This window comes from Maniola jurtina, chromosome 12 (assembly GCF_905333055.1).
Source record: "Maniola jurtina chromosome 12, ilManJurt1.1, whole genome shotgun sequence".
Lineage (NCBI taxonomy): Eukaryota > Metazoa > Arthropoda > Insecta > Lepidoptera > Nymphalidae > Maniola > Maniola jurtina.
This window is the reverse complement of record NC_060040.1, coordinates 14,653,419-14,674,823: the sequence shown is the minus strand read 5'-3', so window position 1 is coordinate 14,674,823 and position 21,405 is coordinate 14,653,419. Positions and strand designations below refer to the sequence as shown.

The 21,405-nt window shown below is 38.0% G+C and overlaps 1 protein-coding gene across 7 annotated transcripts in view; it reads right to left on the bottom strand.

Moving 5' to 3' along the window:
- The window catches only part of LOC123870315 (syntaxin-binding protein 5), a 249,102-nt gene that overhangs the window by 219,208 nt on the left and 8,489 nt on the right, over positions 1-21,405 (bottom strand). The window lies entirely within an intron of this gene.

Genomic DNA, 21,405 nt, shown 5'->3' with positions numbered 1-21,405 from the left:
GAAGCGGCCGACTATCTGCACGAAGGCGTGACGATATCGAATAATAACAAGTGTAAATTAAAAATTTTCAACACCCCCGACAAATCATTTTCAAATAAATAATTATGTATATCTAGGCACTCTTTGTATCTAGGCAACGTCCATCTTGACAGCTTGACATTTGTCAATTGACACTTGAATATTATGAACCTAAGGGATATCTAACCTTCTTTTCTACAAGAAAACTAGAAAATAGCTGATAACTTTTAAACGGCTGAACCAATTTTTTTTGGATTATAGCTAAGAACACTCTCGATCAAGCCACCTTTCAAACAAAAAAAAGTAAATTAAAATCGGTTCATTCGTTTAGGCGCTACGATTCCACAGACAGATACACAGATACACAGACACACAGATACACAGATACACACGTCAAACTTATAACACCCCTCTTTTTGGGTCGGGGGTTAAAAAACAGCGGGATAGAGGTGGATGCAGCTCACCAAAGGCTCAGACTTTGATTGTAACTATGCCAGAGTCGTGATAGTGCAGTGGTTAAGACGTCCGCCTTCTAATTGGGAGGTAGGAAGACCTGTGATTGGTATGGTGTCTCAAAATGGTTAACGCGCACTGAGATTTTTGTCTCTGTCATTTTTATGGGATTACGTAACAGAGACAGCGCAATGCTAACTTCTTTGCGTGAAAGGAGTAGGTATAAGTTTTGAATTATGACCGAGCAGCACCGCGCTATAATTATCTAAAGTAATAAATACAGCCTTAAATTAAAGCACTTATCCAGAAGCATAAATCTTTAAAAACTGAATAAAACATTTTCATTTATTTTTCGCAAGGCTTTAAAACCCCGAATTTCGGCTTACTCGCTTCACGCATACAAAGAAGGTAACGCAAAAAATACCTATTCATAAGAAAGGAAGAGACAAAACCATTTTTTTTAATAAAAAAGGGAAATCATAAATTTCAGGATTTACTTAAATACCTTAAATACTGATTTTTCACGGATAGAACACTTTTAGGGGAATATAATATTTATTAAGTATCCTTAAGAATAATAAGATCATTTACCCAAGTACCACAACCCATATTACAGTGTGCTTGTTGATTTATTAGTTTGTTCTTCAATCACGCCGCAACGAAGCAATGGCTCAACGTGATTTTTTGCTAGAGTATCTTTCAAAATCAATGGTTATAAATTATACGAGTGACATAAGCTACTTATCATCCCGGAAAATCAAAGAGTTTTTACGGGATTTTAAAAACCTAAATGCACTCGGGTGAAGTCGCGGGCATCAGCTACCTAATTAGTTTATAAATCTTACCTGGTGATGAAATATTTACGATCGAGGTTGAAACCTTACCTGAAATAAAATAATATTTTTTTTAGTTCAGTAGGTATAACGTGCAAGTGGAAGTTAGTAATTATGTCCTCTCCGAATGAGATGGGGTTGACCATAATCCGCCACGCTGACCAAGTGCGGATTAGCAGACTTCAGATACCTCTAAGAACAAGGAACCAAAAGCTAATTTGCTATAATCCGCTGAACCAAACAAATCTGTATTGCTTGCTTGGTGGCTGGCTTTTCCTGCATGTTTATCAGTGGGAGGGCGGGTGGTGCATATCGCATGCTGCATGTTGCACTATACTGATTTGTTTGGTTTAGCGGATTATATCAAACTAGAGGATGCCCGCAGCTTCGCCCGCGTGGATTTCGGTTTTTTAAATCCCGTAGGAACTCTTTGATTTTCCGGGATAAAAAGTAGCCAATGTCGTTCCCCAGTATGTATCCCAAGTCTGTACCAAATTTCATTAAAATCAGTGCGGCGGTTGGACCGTGAAAACGTAGCAGACAGCCAGACAGACACACTTTCGCATTTATAATATTATGGAGTATGGATTAAGGTTTTGGTTCCTTGTATAATATCATGGACTTCCGCAATATAACGCCTACTTCTTTACAACAGTTAGTCATTATGGATGAATGAGAAGGGGTTGACCATAGTCCACCGCTCTGACCAAGTGCGGTCGGCAGACTTCAGACACCTCTAAGAACATTATGTCTGATAAGTAGATATCGATAAAGATTTGCCGACACCTATTCATAAGTCGTAAGTCGTGAGTCACGATGACGTCACGACCTTGACACGCGACCGATGAGTACAGTTGGAGCCCGTCCAGTTATCGTAACATCTACCGTGATGTCGGTGCTGCGCCGTAATCTCGCCCAAACAAACTTTCTTATCAGCTCAAAGGTCATCTACCTGCTTACTTATCAAATATGGTTATCTTGGGTCTATGGGGTTTCTTTTATCTTTATGAAGATTTATGGTCCAACGCAGTCGTAGGTGAATACTAGTTGACGGTGGGCTTCCATAAACAAAATGTATAAGTACAATACTTATACATAAATAAATGGTTTATTGTTTAAAAAACATAGGTACAAGTATCTTCTGCATGCAATGTATAGTCAGGTATAGTCTTAGCGGTTACACACTCATCCGATCTCTGTTCCAATTCAAGCTATTCAGTGGACATCTTTGACATATCTACGCCATATTATGTCCGATTTGAATCCGAGGCACATCCGAGATATTCTCACGGATGACGGAGAGAACTCGGATGACGGAAGTCGGAGCTAATGCGTAAACTTCAATGCAAATTAGTTTTATGACTACTCCGAAACGTAATTTCACGGATCGGATCGGATGCAGTACGTACTAGTCCTTAAGCTACATATGAATGTTATGATTACTTATATTATGAAAAAAGTCCTGAATGATAATGAATTTTCATCTTGACAAAATCGGCTCAGATAAGGTTCAGACTTCAAATATTTGGTAGAGTACTTAATAGAAATATTGACAAAAGTTTTCATGCCCTATATTGTGCGAACTCTATTGTTTTTGTCGGGAAAATATATCTTATTATATAATATTATTATGTTAACCCAGGGCCATGTTATTTTAGCTATCATTAAACTTAGTTTAGGGAAAGAAATTAGAAAAAAGATTTATCACTTCAATACTGCATAACCATTTATCTCATGTAACTAAACTTATTTTTTTATTTATTTAAACATCATTATTGCTCAATACTATGTAAAATACAGGATAGACTTAAAAACAAAGGGCGACCTTATCACTATAGTGATCTCTTCCAGACACACGTACTTAAGAACTTATAGAACTGTACATAAGTATTTAGAAAAACATATAACTTATAATTAGTAGTAAAATATACTCACACCCAGTACACGACCATTGTTCCCGACCGCTCACACAAAAGGGCAGTTTTAATATTTTACACAAACCATAATAATTAGTGCAGGAAACAATAAATTAAGCTACTCTCATCATAAAACAGCATAATTAACGCTAACAAGTGAAATCATTAAACCGATTAAATCTGATAACAGTCGTTTAAAACTTGTAATTATAAATAGCAAACTCAGAGTTTGTTATTTATAATTGCAAGTTTAATCAGTGTTCATTATGTTATTGAGTTTAATTACAATATTTTTAAAACATTATTTTTTGTTTTTCAATTAAAAATACATTGATATTATGTAGAGCATATTTATTTAGTTCAACATAGCATGATTATTTTTAATCAGACGCTAAAAATGCTAAAAATCCTTCAAAAATATTAAGTACTGGAAGATGCCCGTGGCTTCGCCCGCTTGGTTTTAGATTTTTAAAAATCTCGTGGGAACTCTTTGATTTTCAGGATATAAAACACAGCTTCCTTATGCTACTTGGGTTATAGACGTGGACTACTTGGGAGATAGAAGTTTTTCAGGAAAATGGTAACAAAAAAATATACAAACACACACAATCTAACCAAGCGTACAATCCGTTCCGTCCGTCTGGGGTAAAAAGTACAAGCATGTACATACTATGACATAACTATAATATTGATATCAGTTCAAATTTATTTCACAAATACCGCGGAATTTCCCATTTGTTATGATGAACAACCTATGGACTCGAGTCTCCATAACGTAGTAGCTTTATTGCAAAGTGAAAAATGCAATCGCCTCAAGCCTGACTGCGGAGTATCGACCGGCGATGCGCCACCGATCCTGCAGATCCACCTTAATGAACGACTTCATTACACACACAATACAGCTATTCTAATTCTTCCACTCACGCTTTTCCATTATGCATGAATGAATGAACGAATACACTTTTATTGTACACCACAATATTAGTACAGGAAAACAAAGCAAAACAAGTGTAAATTAAAATTTATAACACCCCCGACAAGTGAAGGTTACAGTAACTAGAAAAGAGCTGATAACTTTGAAACGGCTGAACCGATTTTCTTGGATTCAAACAAAAAAAAACTAAATTAAAATCGGTTCATTAGTTTAGAGCTACGATGCCACAGACAGATACACAGATACACACGTCAAACTTATAACACCCCTCTTTTTGGGTCGGGGGTTAAATACAGGCAGATACAATTTGGCGACCTTATCACTAGCGATCTTTTAGGTTTAGGCAAACTAAGTGGTGCAAGCTTTAGAATATTAGAGGTAGGTAATGCTCGTATATACTATACATCAAATTGTAATAAATACATAATAGATGATTTATTTACCGTACCAATTATCAATATTATAAATGCGAAAGTGTGTCTGTTTATCTAGCTTTTCACGACCCATCCGTGAGACGGACATAGGTTACGTTCCACCCCGAAAAATCGAAGAGTTCCCACGGGATGGGATTTTTAGCCCACCTATTTTAACGATTACGACTTAATTTGGTAAACGGATAGCTTGTATCCCGGAGACAAACATAGACTACTTTTTGTCTCGGAAAATCAAAGAGTTTCCATCATACTACATGTCTACGTCATAATAGATATCTGCATGCCAAGCAGCCCGATCGGTCCAGTAGTTTGAGCTGTTCGTTGACATATCAGTCAGTCAGTCAGCTTTTCATTTTTAACCTCCGACCCAAAAAGAGGGGTGTTATAAGTTTGACGTGTGTATCTGTGTATCTGTCTGTGGTATCGTAGCTCCTAAACGAATGAACCGATTTTAATTTAGTTTTTTGTTTGAAAGGTGGCTTGATCGAAAGTGTTCTTAGCTATAATCGAAGAAAATCGGTTCGGCCGTTTGAAAGTTATCAGCGCTTTTCTAGTTTTCTTATAGAGATTTTAGTGTCGGGGGTTTTGAAATTTTGAGTAATATATATTTAGAAGAAGGTTTTGCACACACATCTATTTCTTAAGAGCTAATGAAAAGATTAACTTACTATCGGCAGAGCTTATTGCTATTGGAATCCGATAAATCCTTTCCAAGAGCGCTTAGGCTTTCACCACCGTAAGTACCTTCTATTAAAAGAAACCTATCAGTTCTTTGAGTATCAGATTACTTTTAAGCATAGTCGTTCAGAATAGAACCTAATTTTGTTAAAAACTATCTTTTTACCGTCAGTGTAGATTTAAGTTAATTAAAGATAACAATAACTAGAAAAGAGCTGATAACTTACTTTCAAACGGCTGAACCGATTTTCTCGAATTATAGCTAAGAACACTCTCGATCAAGCCACCTTTCAAACAAAAAAAACTAAATTAAAATCGGTTCATTAGTTTAGGAACTACATTGCCACACACAGATACACACGTCAAACTTATAACACCTCTTTTTGGGTCGGGGGTTAAAAATAGAATGAAATCACTTGCTCTGTGATACTGACACTGATCTACAACCATTACTCGTAGTAGAATTGCAAAAGAATAAACAGTAGGCACATGAAACAGGCCGGGTCCAGCGCCGGGGTCGCGCCGGGGTCGCGCCGGCCCGGCCTTCACCCGGGTCGCTAGCTTGGCATTGCTCCACACAACGATTACTACCCGGCCGTCCTATTTATTTTATGAGAGCTGGTTAGCACGGTACAAGTCTATGGTGAATGAAAGGATGGGGACCGGTCAGTTGCCTGTAAGCCATAAGGTCATGAGGTCACGTAATAAGTGAAATTGCGTAAATGTGTCAACAAAAAAAAACTCTTCTATCGGTATACTGTAGGTCCCTAACATAGTTTACGACAGTTTTGGAAATTCTAATAAAACGTCGGACACTGGCAGGCGTCAAATGTACGCTAGATAATGTATGAAACAACTAAATTTCGTTAATTTAACGTCACCCATAGCCTAATATTTGACAGATCGTCGATTAAAAATCAAACCGGGAGTTTCCTCGCTCTAGTTCACTCTGGTACTAACGCTGTGTTGACACCAGAGATAGTTCACTCAGCCAGAGATGTGTATAGTAAGCGACAGGCCAATATGGCAATCGGGGTGGGGACGCCCCGCAAACCCGCACAGCCCCCGCGCTAACCCGGTGCGGAATAGCGCGGGTGACGTGCGGGTGTGCGTGCGGGTTGCCCCACCCCGATTGCCATCCCGACCTGATGCGTACTATAAAGTATAACTCATCATAAGCTCCGTAGCGTATGATAGCGATCAATAGGATAACTTGATTTTCATAGCTCTTAGCTCTAAGAAAAGGGCTGAACGAAGCTAAGTTTTTTACGTATTATTGTAAATAACCAAGTTTCGTTCAACCCCTTTGCACCAGAGCTAAGCTACTATATGCTATGAAAATCAAGCGATCCTATTGGTGGGTCAATAGGATATCGCTTGTGGGTGGAACGCCAGCCTAAGGTTATTTCACTTTTAGTACTTGTAGTTTGTGATTAGTTAGTAACGTTTTGAAGCGCTGTCTGCAAAATAAATGTCTCTGAAAGAGGTCCCAGAAAATGCTACATAATATTTTGTTTTGAGAGAAAAATCAGCTTTTGGCTAATGAAAATGCAGCTGCTGAATATAATTTAATTTTCTTTGAACGTAGTTTTATTACAAATAAAAAATACTCGGGACGCTCAAAAGCTTTTTGTAAAATAAAGTTTTTATTATTTAAAATCTACATTTAGAATGGTAATGGTAAATGATTTAATAAAAAATATGACGCAAATGGATGCAAATATTTTTTTTTTTTAAGGGTTCCGTACCTCAAAAGGAAAAACGGAACTCTTAAATAGGATCACTTTGTTGTCTGTCTGTCACTCAGTTCGTCTGTTGTGTCTGTCAAGAAAACCTATAGGGTATTTCCCGTTGATCTAAAACCATGAAATTTGGCAGGCAGGTAGGTCTTATAGCACAAGTAAAGTGAAAAAATCTGTGTGTCAATGTGTTTGTATTAGTTTATTAATATATTATATAGGTATATAACGTTGAAATTAGTATTTTCAACTTTCAAGTAAGATAACTATACCAAGTGGGGTATCATATGACAGGGCTTTACCTGCACATTCTAAAACGGATTTTTATTTATTTTTATATTCATAAAAGTTTTTGATTTATCGTGCAAAATGTCAGAGTACGGAACCCTCGGTGCGCGAATCTGATTCGCATTTGGCCGGTTTTTGTTCATCATGGCATTCCGCATTGCTCTATCCAATGTTGTACAGAAAATTAGAGATTCTAAACTTATGGTTAAGTTTAGAATCTCTAATGACAAAGAGGACTGCTATTTGGTCAAGTTGTATGTTATTTGGTAATAACATACAACTTGCACAAATAGCAGTTCTTTGTTTCGTTAGTGTACCTAATTATTCCCAAACTTTAATGCACTAAAACTAAACTAAAACTATAACTAGTTCCACTGGCGGCCATTGCACAAGTCCTGGCTATTAATTACAGTTCCCGAATTGTAAATGGAGTGTCGAACTGCCTTTTCCAGTTCGCTGAGCCATTATGCGGTGCTGTCTGAGCGAAATGACAGTACTAGTAACTAGGAAGGTATTTACCTACTACTCAACTATACAAAACTAAAACCTACTGTTAAAATAAATATAAAAAACTTATATCACTTAGGTACAGGTATATACAAATCACGATAATGGAGTCATACCAGAAGAAAATAAGTAGCTAACTATTGAGTATTTAAGATATAATAGTAGAGATTGGTTAAGAGTGGGTAAAATTGTGAAAGAGTCCTTATTAAAAAACTGAAATATTGTATCCTTCGCTAATCAATTGATTAGGTAGGTAGGTATAATGCGTAAAAAAATGTTTTCTCATGCGCCATTTTAACTTTAATATGTGTCAGTCAAAAGTACGATTTAAGTACTTACTTTAAAGGTGAACTGAGTACCTGTGCTTTTGACGTGATAGTTGACCTATGGAGTTAAAATGGTGCGTGACAAGTCATTTTATTAACCCCCGACCCAAAAAGAGGGGTGTTATAAGTTTGACGTGTGTCTGTGTATCTCTGTATCTGTCTGTAGCATCTTAGCTCCTAAACGAATAAACCGATTTAAATTTAGTTTTTTTTTTGTTTGAAAGGTGGCTTGATCGAGATTGTTCTTAGCTATAATCGAAGAAAATCGGTTCAGCCGTTTGAAAGTTATCAGCTCTTTTCTAGTTTTCTTATAGAGGTTTTTGTGTCGGGGGTTTTTAAATTTTGATTTATACGGACTATAACTATAATGTATAGTTTAAGCAGCTAGTAATAGTCTACAGACTACAAAAACATTTCACTTTTCAAGTAGAAAAGCCTTCGTGAGTCAACCCTGAAACATTCTATGTCCTATGATATTCCCATTCTCTATGCATTAGGTAGGAATATTCGGCAGCCGTTGAGCGCAGCACAAAACCCCTAACGTATTAATTACTCCTCCCCGGCGGCGCTTCACAAATTGCAAATTGAGCGGACTGCGCTCCCGCTCCTATACTGCTACCGCTACCTACCTAGCTACGCTTCTGCGGTTTTGTTGAAACAAAATTACTGTTGCTCAATGATACTGACGAATTTCAGAATTTTACCTTTTATCAAGCGTCTAAAGGTGTTTTTTCAGTTCTCGGATTTGCGAATACATATATTCATCTGGCAACACTGAATTCAACGCTGAATTCAATGGTGTCAGAAGTGGGATTTAAAGGGGGTGGCGATAAGTGGTCGGATAGAACTAAAGGTTTTCTAAATAGGTATATTGTTGAAGTAAAAATCTGAATATATAAAAGGGATAGGTGACTAACTTACTGACTGGTCTGTCGACGCATTGCTCAAACTACTGGACAGATCGGGCTGCAGATAGCTGTTACGACGTGATAATTCAACCCCCATAGGAATTTGAAATTGGTGTCGTACACGCGGACGAAGTAGCCGGCATAAAGCTGATATATTAATAAGGTAGGAAAGTACTTTAATCAACGTCAAATTATACACGAAATCTAAGAAAGTACTTTTCCACCTTTCAAATGAAATTGTTCGCACCAAAAGGTATTGTTGGCCTTCACCTACATAGCCGGTACAGAGCTGAAAAAGCGTCAAATTCAATTGCGGTGACTATAATTAAAGTCCGGTTGACCTCAAGCAAAGAGTTGATGTTTTTACCGGCTTTTAGGTTCATGCGGCAAAAATGGGCAAAATGAATTTTCTAGGCTGGAGTCGATTGCAACATTGCATAGACCTGTATATTCACTTGATGTGGGACAACATCTACAATCTACATCATCAGACTGCAAAGCTCATCCGTAACACTTTGACAGTTAATATAATATGATCAGCGTAATCTAGACGGCACTTAGCGGGCACTCTTCCTTTTTTTAGGGTGCTGTTGTCAGGAATCCTTAGCACTTGGCTCCACGGCTTAGCTCGTAGACTCTTAGTACATGCTGGAAAGCTGTTGGCATGGGTATAAGGTGAGAAAGTGAAATCTTGATATTTTTTTTCGGATAGCTACTTATCTATTACGTAAAGTAGTGACGATTTTTTTCCTCGTCTATCGAGAGGAATGTGGTGAAAATTTTAAATTCTTAAAGAAAGGCAGAACCTCTCGCGCTTATAAAAAGCTTAGAGGCTAGAGGTTGCCACAAATTAAATAGTTAACTTGCCTCGCGTTATAAACCGGCAGTAGTATCGCGTGAAGAAACCCATTGGCCCAGTTGGCGCTATGCTAATGCAGAGATACTGTCTAGATACCGCTGCCTGCCTGGATGCAGCCACATCTAGATTTCTGTGCGCCACGAATAATGGAACCGCAGTCACGAACTACTTTGCAAATACTGAACAAATTAGCGAATTATTATGTCACTACTGGTATCGTGTGCCTGATGACATTTCCCCATCGGCATATTTCAGGAAATATGCCGATCAAGCCACCTTTCAAACAAAAAAAAAACTTTATTTGAATCGAATTATTCGTTTAGGAGCTACGATGCCACAGACAGATACACAGACACACAGATACACACGTCAAACTTATAACACCCCTCTTTTTGGGTCGGCGGTTAATGAATCAGACTTTATAACATACTTCAAAAAAGGAGGAGGTTCTCAATTCGTCAGAATCTTTTTTTATATCAGTAGGTTTTATTAAAAGGATTTTTGAAAATGTATCCCTTAGCGGGGTTATAATAGGGGTTGAATATTTGAATGGCTGTTCGGAATATGGAAGAGTCCAATATTTGTAACTTCAAAACGTTGATATATCTATCAGTTAGTTTCATTTTTTTTGTGAGATAGGCTTTCGCTTGACGAATCATCACGCTAATATTATAAAGGAGAAAGTTTATATGTGTGTGTGTGTGTATGTTTGTTACTCCTTCACGCAAAAACTACTGGACGGATTGGGCTGAAATTTAGAATGGAGATAGATTATACCTTGGATTAGCACATAGGCTACTTTTTATCTCGGAAAATCAAAGAGTTCCCACGGGAATTTTAAAATACCTACATCCACGCGAACGAAGTCGCGGGTATCAGCTAGTGTCCAATAAAAAGCAATGATGAGGTAAGTATAGGTTGTACTGCGCTTGTCTAGAAGATGCCTATTCACTTTTGCCTTGAATTTATTTAGGTTATACTTGGCATTCCACATCCTAACGGTTCGTATCAAAAAATGTTGGGCAAAAGGATTTCGGTTTTACAGGTCCGATTTTGACCATTTCAGCAGTGTACAATATATCGCAGAGAGGGAGTTTTTAACTTTCCAAGCCACTCAACACTACATCAGCTAAATTCTCAGTTATTTTGTAAACGCCAAGTAGTCTTCAACTTGTAGAAGACAGCCCCAAAAAATAAAGAAGAGCGTACTCGTTTTGGCGTTGTCTTCGACTCGCTACTCTATAGACTATAACCCTTCCAACGTAAGACGGTATTCTATAAAGATAGGTTCAAGCACCGTTCCTTTTAGGGAAATGTTTTACATTTTTAGTCGGTTTATATTGTCAATGGCGCTAATTAGAGAGTAACGTTGCCAGACTGTCCTCGCTAATGATCTTAGTACTTAATTGTTTTCAAACTAATCGCTTTTACTGGTATCTACCGACGGAATGACAATGGTTTTGTTGTTAACGCCTTTCTAAATGTTACTTTTTAACTTGATAAATGGTTTATCGAAATACCTCATTCTTTGATGTTTCTCTTTTTCCCCTACGACTCACGACTTCATTTCCGCGATTTTTTCAAAAAGTAAGAATACCGTTTAAAAATGGTGACAGCCAAGTGAATTAAAATAAAGTCGGACTCTAAGCTGAGGAGTGGGGTTCGAACCCGGGCACGCACATATAACTAACTTTTCGGTACCTCTAGCAATATTTTTGGTACCTCTAGCAATATTTTTGGTACCTCTAGCAATATTTTTAGATAGTAAATAATTAATTTTATAGTAGGAATTTATCACATCACATTGACGGCCGGTCGAACATTGGTCAAAAATTGGCTTTTTTAGCCAAATTGACGTACAGTCAAAGGCCATAATTCGTTTAGCACCTTAATGTTCATATTTGCGTGGCACGGTTATGCACATGCCTTAGGTGTATGTGGGCGTGTTTATAGAAAAAGATCATACGTGCGACAGGTTTTTGATGCAATAGTTTCACAGAATTGCTACTCGAATTCTGAGGCCTATCGCATAACGCGAACCCCTCAGTAAAGCAAAACCTCAATGCTAATGAGCTTAGGTGTATTTGTGGTCTGTGGAATTACTTGACCCCAGGCAAGATCATTTACCCGCTGATTCCATTAGGTTAATGATATTTGTTACAATAAACTAACACAATTCGTAGGTCTTATTCTAATACTCTTATATGGCTTCTCTAAAGGTTTTAACTTAGGCATTAACTTTGAAATATCTGCAATACCTACTAGTCCAAGGTCTACACGTACAATCATGATCGACCCAGCACTGGCTCACTACTGAGCATGGGTCTGCTCAGAATGAAAATGGTTTGGCCACAATGCTGGCTAAGTGGGTTTGGCAAACTATAACTTTGAGAACATTATGGAGAACTCCCATCCATGCAGGTTTTCTCACGATGCTTTCCTTCACCATTAAAGCACATAACTCACAGTTTATACTGTAAACCATATTTTCCACAATATCTGAGTGCACATAAAGAGGCTCGATGCTACAGAAAATTGCATACCTACGCAACATGTTAGAGCCCATATCGCAACAATATTATATTACTAGCTGATGCCCGCAGCTTCGCCCGCGTGGATTGGTCAGATCCCCTGCAGCATCAGGATTGAGGAGTTGGACTCCAAATTTTTTATGAAACAGTGTCGCAAAGTTCCTCTATCGATTAAAAAAGAAATGACGCAAATCGGTTCAGAAATCTCGGAGATTTCGGTGTACATAGGTAGAAAAACACAACTCCCTTTTTGAAAGTCGGTTAAAAAAGTAGCCTATGTTACTCCCTGGTCAATTCTCTACTTGTCTGTGAAAATCCCGTCAAAATCGGTTCAGCCGTTCCCAAGATTAGCCTTTTCAAACAGACAGACAGACAGACAGACAAAAATTTTAAAAACGTGTGATTCGTTTATAGTATCGTTCAAATAACCATATGACCTTAATAGGCGGTAGTTATTTCGAAATTACAGACAGACACTCCAATTTTATTTATTAGTATAGATACTGGATACCTATCTGCGATATGGACATATAGTCAGTTACTCTTGATATGGACGGCCGCGACCTTGCCACGATAATCTGATACCTACGTGGGGTTATTCAAGGGGCAGACTAACCAATTCCTGAAAGGCCGGCAACGCATCGACGCGGCGTTTCTTCTGGTGCTGCCAAATGTTCAATCACTTAACAGCAGGTGACCCGCCTGCTCATTTGCTCCCTATTTTTTATTTAAAAAAATTACTTGCTCACTTTGTAGGCTAACATAATATTATACGCTTCTGTTCATGGACTTATAATGCTCCTTCTGTTCTACTACTGTCATCTAGCTATCTACAGTAGGTAAACTGTGACTCAATAAATAACACGCTTACAAGAAGACATATCATTATTTTTCGAGTCGCAGTAAATTCCGATCCTTGTCGCAGTATGCAATACTGATATCTGCGACATGGATACAAACTACATAATCAGTTACTCTTGATATGCATGTCCGCGACCTTGCCTCGATAATCTGATACCACGCTCACTTTCGTATGCTCGAAGTCGATACATTCGCCTTTGTTTTATTACTGTGGCCTATAGTAAACTGTGACTCATTAAATAACACGTCTAAGGAGAAGACGCATCGCTATTGTTCAACCCGTCGTTCGCAATAAACTCTGATCCATTGTATGAAATACTGATAATATATCTGCGATAATAATATGGTTGCGACTTTGACGCGATTCTAATCTGATAATACCGTCCCCGCCTCTACTTATCACTATCCTATTATCTGTTCTGCAGCACGATTAAACTGTAGTAAACGCTCAATCATTAAAGCACGCGTTTAATAAAAGACAGTAAATTAATGAGAACATCGACTTCCATGGAAAAAATCACTAATCACACTAATATTATAAAGGCGAAAGTTTGTATGTGTGTGTGTGTGTGTGTGTGTGTGTGTGTGTGTGTGTGTGTGTGTGTTGTGTGTGTGTGTGTGTGTGTGTGTGTGTGTGTGTGTGTGTATGTTTGTTACTCCTTCACGCAAAAACTACTGGACGGATTGGGCTGAAATTTGGAATGGAGATAGATAATATCCTGGATTAGCACATAGGCTACTTTTTATCCCGGAAAACCAAAGAGTTCTCACGGGATTTCGAAAAACCTAAATCCACGCAGACGAAGTCGCGGGCGTCAGCTAGTCATATTTTCCCCAAAAAATCAAAGAGTTGCCGCGGGATTTTTCAAAATCTAAAACTACGCGGTTGCGTCTCACGCTCATCACACTAGCGTTTCAAAAACTGGTTGAAAACAACTCAAATAATATCAAATTTGCTCGGTTAAATCTGTGCAACCGATATTTTTTTTTTTAGTAAGGGTGTGATCGAGTCGCATGGACTAAACTTCCCCTTAATTTCACTACCTATTTATTACTTGACCCATTGGTCAGGTACTTTGTCAGTGGAAAGCGTAGCGCATAGCCCCACGCTGAGATGCGTTACATTTGGCTCTGACCCACAGTAGGAACCTACTATCGATAAGACAGTAGTAACTAGTAAATCAATACGCGTGCCGAACATTCTATAAATATCTTTCATCGGTATTTAAATAATTGTATGTTTGTAAACAATGCTCTTTCTCAATATCTTACCCACATATTTTATTACGTAGGTATCGGAAGTCAGAAAGTCTTATATATTTTTCACATAAGGACTATACGTAGGAATATTCTTAAAAAATAAACAGCTCGAAATAAACTAGAAAGAACTATGGAAAGAACGACCTCTAAATGTACCTTGTAGGTACTATTACACGGGTCATTCCGTACAAAAGATTACTTACTAGTTTTAAAAGCTTCATAGAACAAGATTTATGTTAGGAATAGCTATTTCAATGAACAGAAATTAATATTTACTTCAGATTGCGCATATGTAGGTTTTCTAGGCCCGCAGTACTAATGTCTCGGCCACATTAACGGCTAACAACGCGATGTTCAACAGCGTCTCTCATTAAACGTAGATGTAGCCACGATCAACGGACAGCGGTATTCACAATGCCGTTTGGCGTTAGACGTTTTTAACCTTAATTGAATTGGCATTAGACGTTAACCTTCAAATGTGGTCATTCAGTTTAACGCATTGATTATCGCGATAATTATGGCGTTGTTGGGCATTGACGTTAACCTTAACGTAGCCGTAACACTAGAAAGGATTCTAAGAAATGCTAAGGGAGCGAAGCAGGGACGGGTTACAAATTACAATATCACATGATAAGAATCTCGGTTTAATGTTTCAGATCGCTCTACCAATCCTTTTTAGGGCACGCCCAGTCGACCGATATATCACACAGTACCTATTTACTTTCCTTTACCTAACCCTCAACATCACTTAGCATTTTAGCAACCCTAGCTCGGACGAAAGTGAACGTCATTTATCAGCTAACGATGCGAAATCAAACCTAACGATTTATTCTTAATGGATAGTTCCGATTGATAGCATAGGTATTATACGCTGTTATAACTAGGTCATGTCATCCTTCATCTCTTATATAAAATCTACAAGTTGGTTCCTGCAACTTTGTCCGCGTGGATTTACGCTTTTAAAATCCCAAGGGAACTCTTCGATTTTCCAGGATAAAAATTAGCCTATATCCGTATACAGGATGCAAGCTGTACCAAATACTTAGATGATGCTTAGGACTTCAGCCACGTGAAGTTAGGTTTTTAACGAATAGTCTATATTTAATTATATTAAATTATTTAATTAATATTTAAATATATAATTATGCTTGCTTGCTTGATAATTTGACTTGCTCGATGTGAAGATGCAGTCTAAGATGGAGCACGCGTTCCTAGAAGATGCCTATCCAACCTTGACTTATAGGCATCTGAATTAAAAGTAGAGGGGATAACTGTAAAACTTTAGCTACTCAGAACATAGAAAACTAATCAAGTTTATAAGTGGCAAGAGGAAACACGGACGCCGGAAGGGCGTTAACTAAGCCACTGAGGTTTTATCTACATCCTACCAGCTTAGCAGATATCATTTTTTTTTTCATTCTTATACAAGTCAGCCCTTGACTGCAATCTGACCTGGTGGTATGTGATGATGCAGTCTTAGATGGAAGCGGGCTAACCTGGGAGGAGAATGCACTTTTTACTAAACCCATACCCATTCGGTTTCTACACAGCATCACACCGTAACGCTAAATCGGTTGACGGCACGCCTTTGCCGGTAGGGTGGTGGTAACAAGCCACGACCTAAGCCTCCCACCAGACCAGATCAGAAATTTAGAAATTATAAAATTCCAAACTCCTGCCGGGATCTAACCTGGGACCTCCCACTAAGAAGACCACAGCGTTTAGCATTGTGCCACGGAGGTCATCGGAAAATCAAATATCAATCAAACGTCACAATAAACGAGCACTTTCTGCTGACAATCATGAATCAATTACTGTAGGCGGTTCACGATTCGGTCACCTATTATGCGTAGAAGGTATTTACTTTCCGAGCCACGGATTCACTTAGCAAACTCAATGAAAGCGAATGCCATTAATCAAGCAGGTTTCTCTCTACCTTACGTCTTGTTACGCCCCCGTACAAAATCTATTGTTTGATCCATTATGATTCGCTAAAGGTTCGATTCCACTAAAGGTATTTGGGAAATGATTCGTGATATCAGGAATTGTGGGGCCCGGCCGGCGGCAATCGTATCATTCCGCACATTCGCGCTACCCCGAACGATTGGCTAATATATAGGCTTTTTAAATATCCCACGAGAATTCTTTTTCTGGGATTCATCCATTCCATACTAATATTATAAATGCGAAAGTTTGTCTGTCTGTCTGCTAGCTTTTCATGGCCCAACAGTTTACCTGACTTTGATGGGTAGCTTACATCCCGGGCACGGAAATAGGTTTTTATCCCGGAAATCAAAGAGTTTCCACAGGATTTTAAGAAAAACCCCTAAATCCACGCGGAAGAAGACGCGGGCATTATCTAGTATAATATATGATCTAATACACAGGGAGAAATAATTTGCCCAACAAAAACCGCTGTACTCCAAATGAGGGCAGTTGATTTGCTGAATGCCGAGCTATGGTATGCGCGAATTCGAATCATTTGCCGAATCCCGATAATGTAGCCGTACCATTAAGAGCGATTTCATACATTGATTCCTAGTGATTAGTATGGTAAGTAATGTAAAGCGATTTATGATTAGTGGTTATGTAAAGCTTCATTGTTTGATTGTGTAATACATTAAATAATATCCTTGTACTTATACATTTGTAAAGCATATCCAACTGTATAAATGTGGCTTTGTCAATTCAAATCACTTCAAAATTCAGACCCTTGAACAGAGGTCGGGTTATGTGGGAAGCAGTAGGTAAACTCCTATGGTACCTATATTCATCATCACCATCAACTTAGTGCCGGCACACTATTGAGCACGTGTCCTCTCAGAAAGAAAAGAGTTTGGCCCTGGCTAAAGTCCACCTATGTCAATTTTGATGTCGATATGCAAGCGAACTTCGTACCGTGCAAAACGTAAAAACCGTTTGAACGGTACTCTGTAGAAAAATCTTAGGTCTATGGTAGTTCCATCATCACGTTCAATGGGACTATCAGTCATAACGTGTGGTTTGGATGACATAAGATGACTATAATTGTCATCCAAACCACACGTCTCTGCATTACAACTGAACAATAACTGGAAGTAGCTGAAGAATCTGTTACCAATTCGGAATGACTACATACAATCGAATCAAACTAAAAATCTGTTCATTGAATGATGTTCAAATAGTCAGTGTTCGTGTGACAGCATCGTTTCGGCCGTGACCGCGGCCGCCCACGCGTGACCCGCCCGTTGCTCGTTGCTGACACACGTTGCAACACTAATTGCTGATAGCGAGTTGAGACTGTACATCGAATACCTATTACCTAACTACAACCTTTGACTACTGTGATGTGGCCTTTGACTGTATCCAAATCCATAGATAAATGCAAAAGTAATAAAATGAAAAAGTGTGTCTGTGTGTTTGTTTGATTTCGGACGAGTAGGTGATGAAGATTCGCAACGATTGTATTTGGAATCCCTATTACGATAAATATGTTAAGAGATTAGAAATTATACAAAAAAAATTTTTACGGAGGATGCACTATAAATGCACAAGAGGATACCTTCCCTATGACCAACTTCTTTTAAAATATAATATACTTGACTTACAGTCGAGGCGCAAACAACTTGAAGCTATGCTCTTATTTGATCTGTGCCATAATAAATACGATTGTATTCCCTTAACTCGTAAACTCTGTTATAAAATACCAGTTAGAAGTCATGTACGTAGTAATCAGACGCATAAACTTTTTGCTATTATAAAATGTCGTACAAATTCTGGCAAACGCTCACCACTATGGAGAATGACACAGTCATATAATGCATGCTTTGGTAATATTGATATTTTTTCGACTCGTGTGGGCTCTTTCAAGAAGCTGGTCATAGATTCTCTTAAAAAAAAAAATACTATATTAAACTAAGGCTGTAGGGTAATTAGAATATAGGGTAATTAGAATAAATTAACTAATATATTTTTAATTACAACACTAATATTAATTTATAGATGTAACTATGTAGTAAAGTATAATTAATAATATGTGGTTGACGTCGTGGGTAGCACGTATAGTATTACTATATTTATATTATTACTGTTTTTTTCCCAAGCACTGCGTGCTACCGTTTGTTGATCCAAAAAATAAATAAATAAATAAATAAATAAAACGCGTGACACGCCACGCGGTGATCTGCGTTTTTTTATCACTGTGTCCCCCCCGATGTAGTTGTCGGAGACATTGTCGGAGACGTTATTTACTTTGATAATATTTTTTATATAAAAACACAATAAAATCTGTATAAAAGGAAAAGCTGACTAATTGACTGACTGATCTATCAACGCACAGCGCACACTACTGGACTGATCGGGCTCTTTGGCATAACTATAGAGCCTAATATGATGAAAATATCCGCTAAGAAAGGATTTTTGAAAATTCAGCCCCTAAAGGGGTAAAACAGGGGTTTGAAATGTGTGCGGACGAAGTCGCATGCATGAGCTAGTATAGTATAAAAATCGCGTAAATATCTATATACTAATAAATAAAATTGGAGTGTCTGTCTGTAATTTCGAAATAACTACCGCATATTAAGGTCATATGGTTATTTGAACGATACTATAACTGAATCACACGTTTTTAAAATTTTTGTCTGTCTGTCTGTCTGTCTGTTTGAAAAGGTTAATCTTGGGAACGGCTGAACCGATTTTGACGGAATTTTCACAGACAAGTAGAGAATTGACCAGGGAGTAACATAGGCTACTTTTTTAACCGACTTTCAAAAAGGGAGTTGTGTTTTTCTACCTATGTACACCGAAATCTCCGAGATTTCTGAACCGATTTGCGTCATTTCTTTTTGAATCGATAGAGGAACTTTGCGAGATTGTTTCATAAAAAATTTGGAGTCCAACTCCTCAATCCTGATGCTGCAGGGGATCTGACCAATCCACGCGGGCGAAGCTGCGGGCATCAGCTAGTTCTAAATAAGACTGGCATTCCTTTCGAACTTTCTTTCTTCACAATAAAATACTATGACAAAGAACAAGAGCTAAATAATACATGAAACATAGATTAGTACCTCTATGCCCGTGATCTTGCCCCAGTACAGAACAATGTACTGGCAGCCATGCATGCTTTATATAAAAACTGCTATAAATAGCAGCATTTCATTAGCCATTGTTTCCTCCTGAGTGCCGCCTGCCGCCTGCCGAGACGTCATACTTGCGATTGTCGACCTTATACGCAATGCACGTAAATTGTACGTAACGGTCGCGTAATAACTGTTTTAATTACAATACATTTTATATTATCTGTGTCACATTCTGAAACAATACCTGTTCCAACTTCGTGGCTATGCGGAATTCCACATAAAATATTAAAAAACCGGCCAAGTGCGAGACGAACTTGCACACGAAGGGTTCCGCATTATCGTACATGATTATTTTCATACTTTTTAAATTTTTGTTTAATTCAAATTCAACAAAACTCTAAAACAACGAGAAGAACAAATTCAAGTAGACCTGTATTATCTAACACTTCGAACGAATCATACAACGAAACCTTTTATTGTGACTGTTTTTCCAAATAAATGACAAATCCCAGAACCATCTTTCTTTTTACCATAGACTATCTAACTCTAGCATGCTACAAGACTTGTGTTCAGTAGTGAGCCGGTAATGGGTTGATGATGATGCTCGACACGGCACTAGTGTGGCGCTAGTGAATAGGTAGTGAGTCATACCTACTACGTTATGATTGGTGTCAGTCAATTAAACTCGTTTAAAATCAAGTCCGGGGCTGATTTACTCAATTACGAGCATTCACAATCACAGCTATTAGCTGACATATTTTTAATTCAATATTTGATAATGAATCTCGCTCCCAGCTGTCTGGCATGAGTCTGGCATGCGTCTGGCACATCTGGCAAACCACAGATATTAGTTTCCTTTTCTTTCGCACATTCTAACATTTTCAATGATTGTGAAAGAATCAGTATGTACGTACCCTTTTAACAAACACATTTTTGTTGTAATATATCTAAGGGTTGATAGAGAAAAATGGGGATGAAAAATATTGAATGCTTTCCCAATTTCACTCTATGTCTATTATGATAAAAATATGTCTAAAATGAACATAATTTTATTGTTTAGGACTTGGCCGAGCCACATTTGTTGTACCTACTTATTGTTTCAAATTCAAAATATTTTTATTCAATTGGACTTTTACAAGTACTTTTGAATCGTCAAAAGCATCTACCACTGGTTCGGAATGCCCTTCACAATCATTGAAAATGTTATAATATGCGAGAGAGAAGGAAACTTTGCTATTCACAGCCTTTTAATATTCATATGAGAACCAAACTACGTTTGTAATGGAAGCGCGCTGAGGAGGCCGCCGCTAGTGCGCTAACTTCTCTATCTATCATGTGCTACCAACAAAGCCGCAAAGAATCTCCCTAACTAATGTTTCAAGTCTATTACTAGATTCATTAATCATTTCTTCATCATCATGCGAGCCTGATATGGCCATTAATATTTCAGTCATACCCTGATTAGGTCGTGACTTGGACTTAACTGGTATTTGGTTGGGTCAACTTATAAATAGTAAAGCCACTGGAGCTTCATCAAATTGGAATCACTTACGCATGCCCATTAGTTATACTGTCTTAAGTAAGTAAAGGTAACGATCTTATCCTGGTGCGTAAGATTTAATGTCTTTCATGGTCTCTTCAAGTCGAGCATGCTATTTCAATCAACATTTACGGGTGGAACATACTCAAGAGGGAGATGCCTGATGTGTGAACAACGCGAGTCAACGTTTGGTACTACGTTGATTTTTTACAAATTAGATAATTGATATTGTTTAACAAACTAAAGGCATTTGAAATTACAAT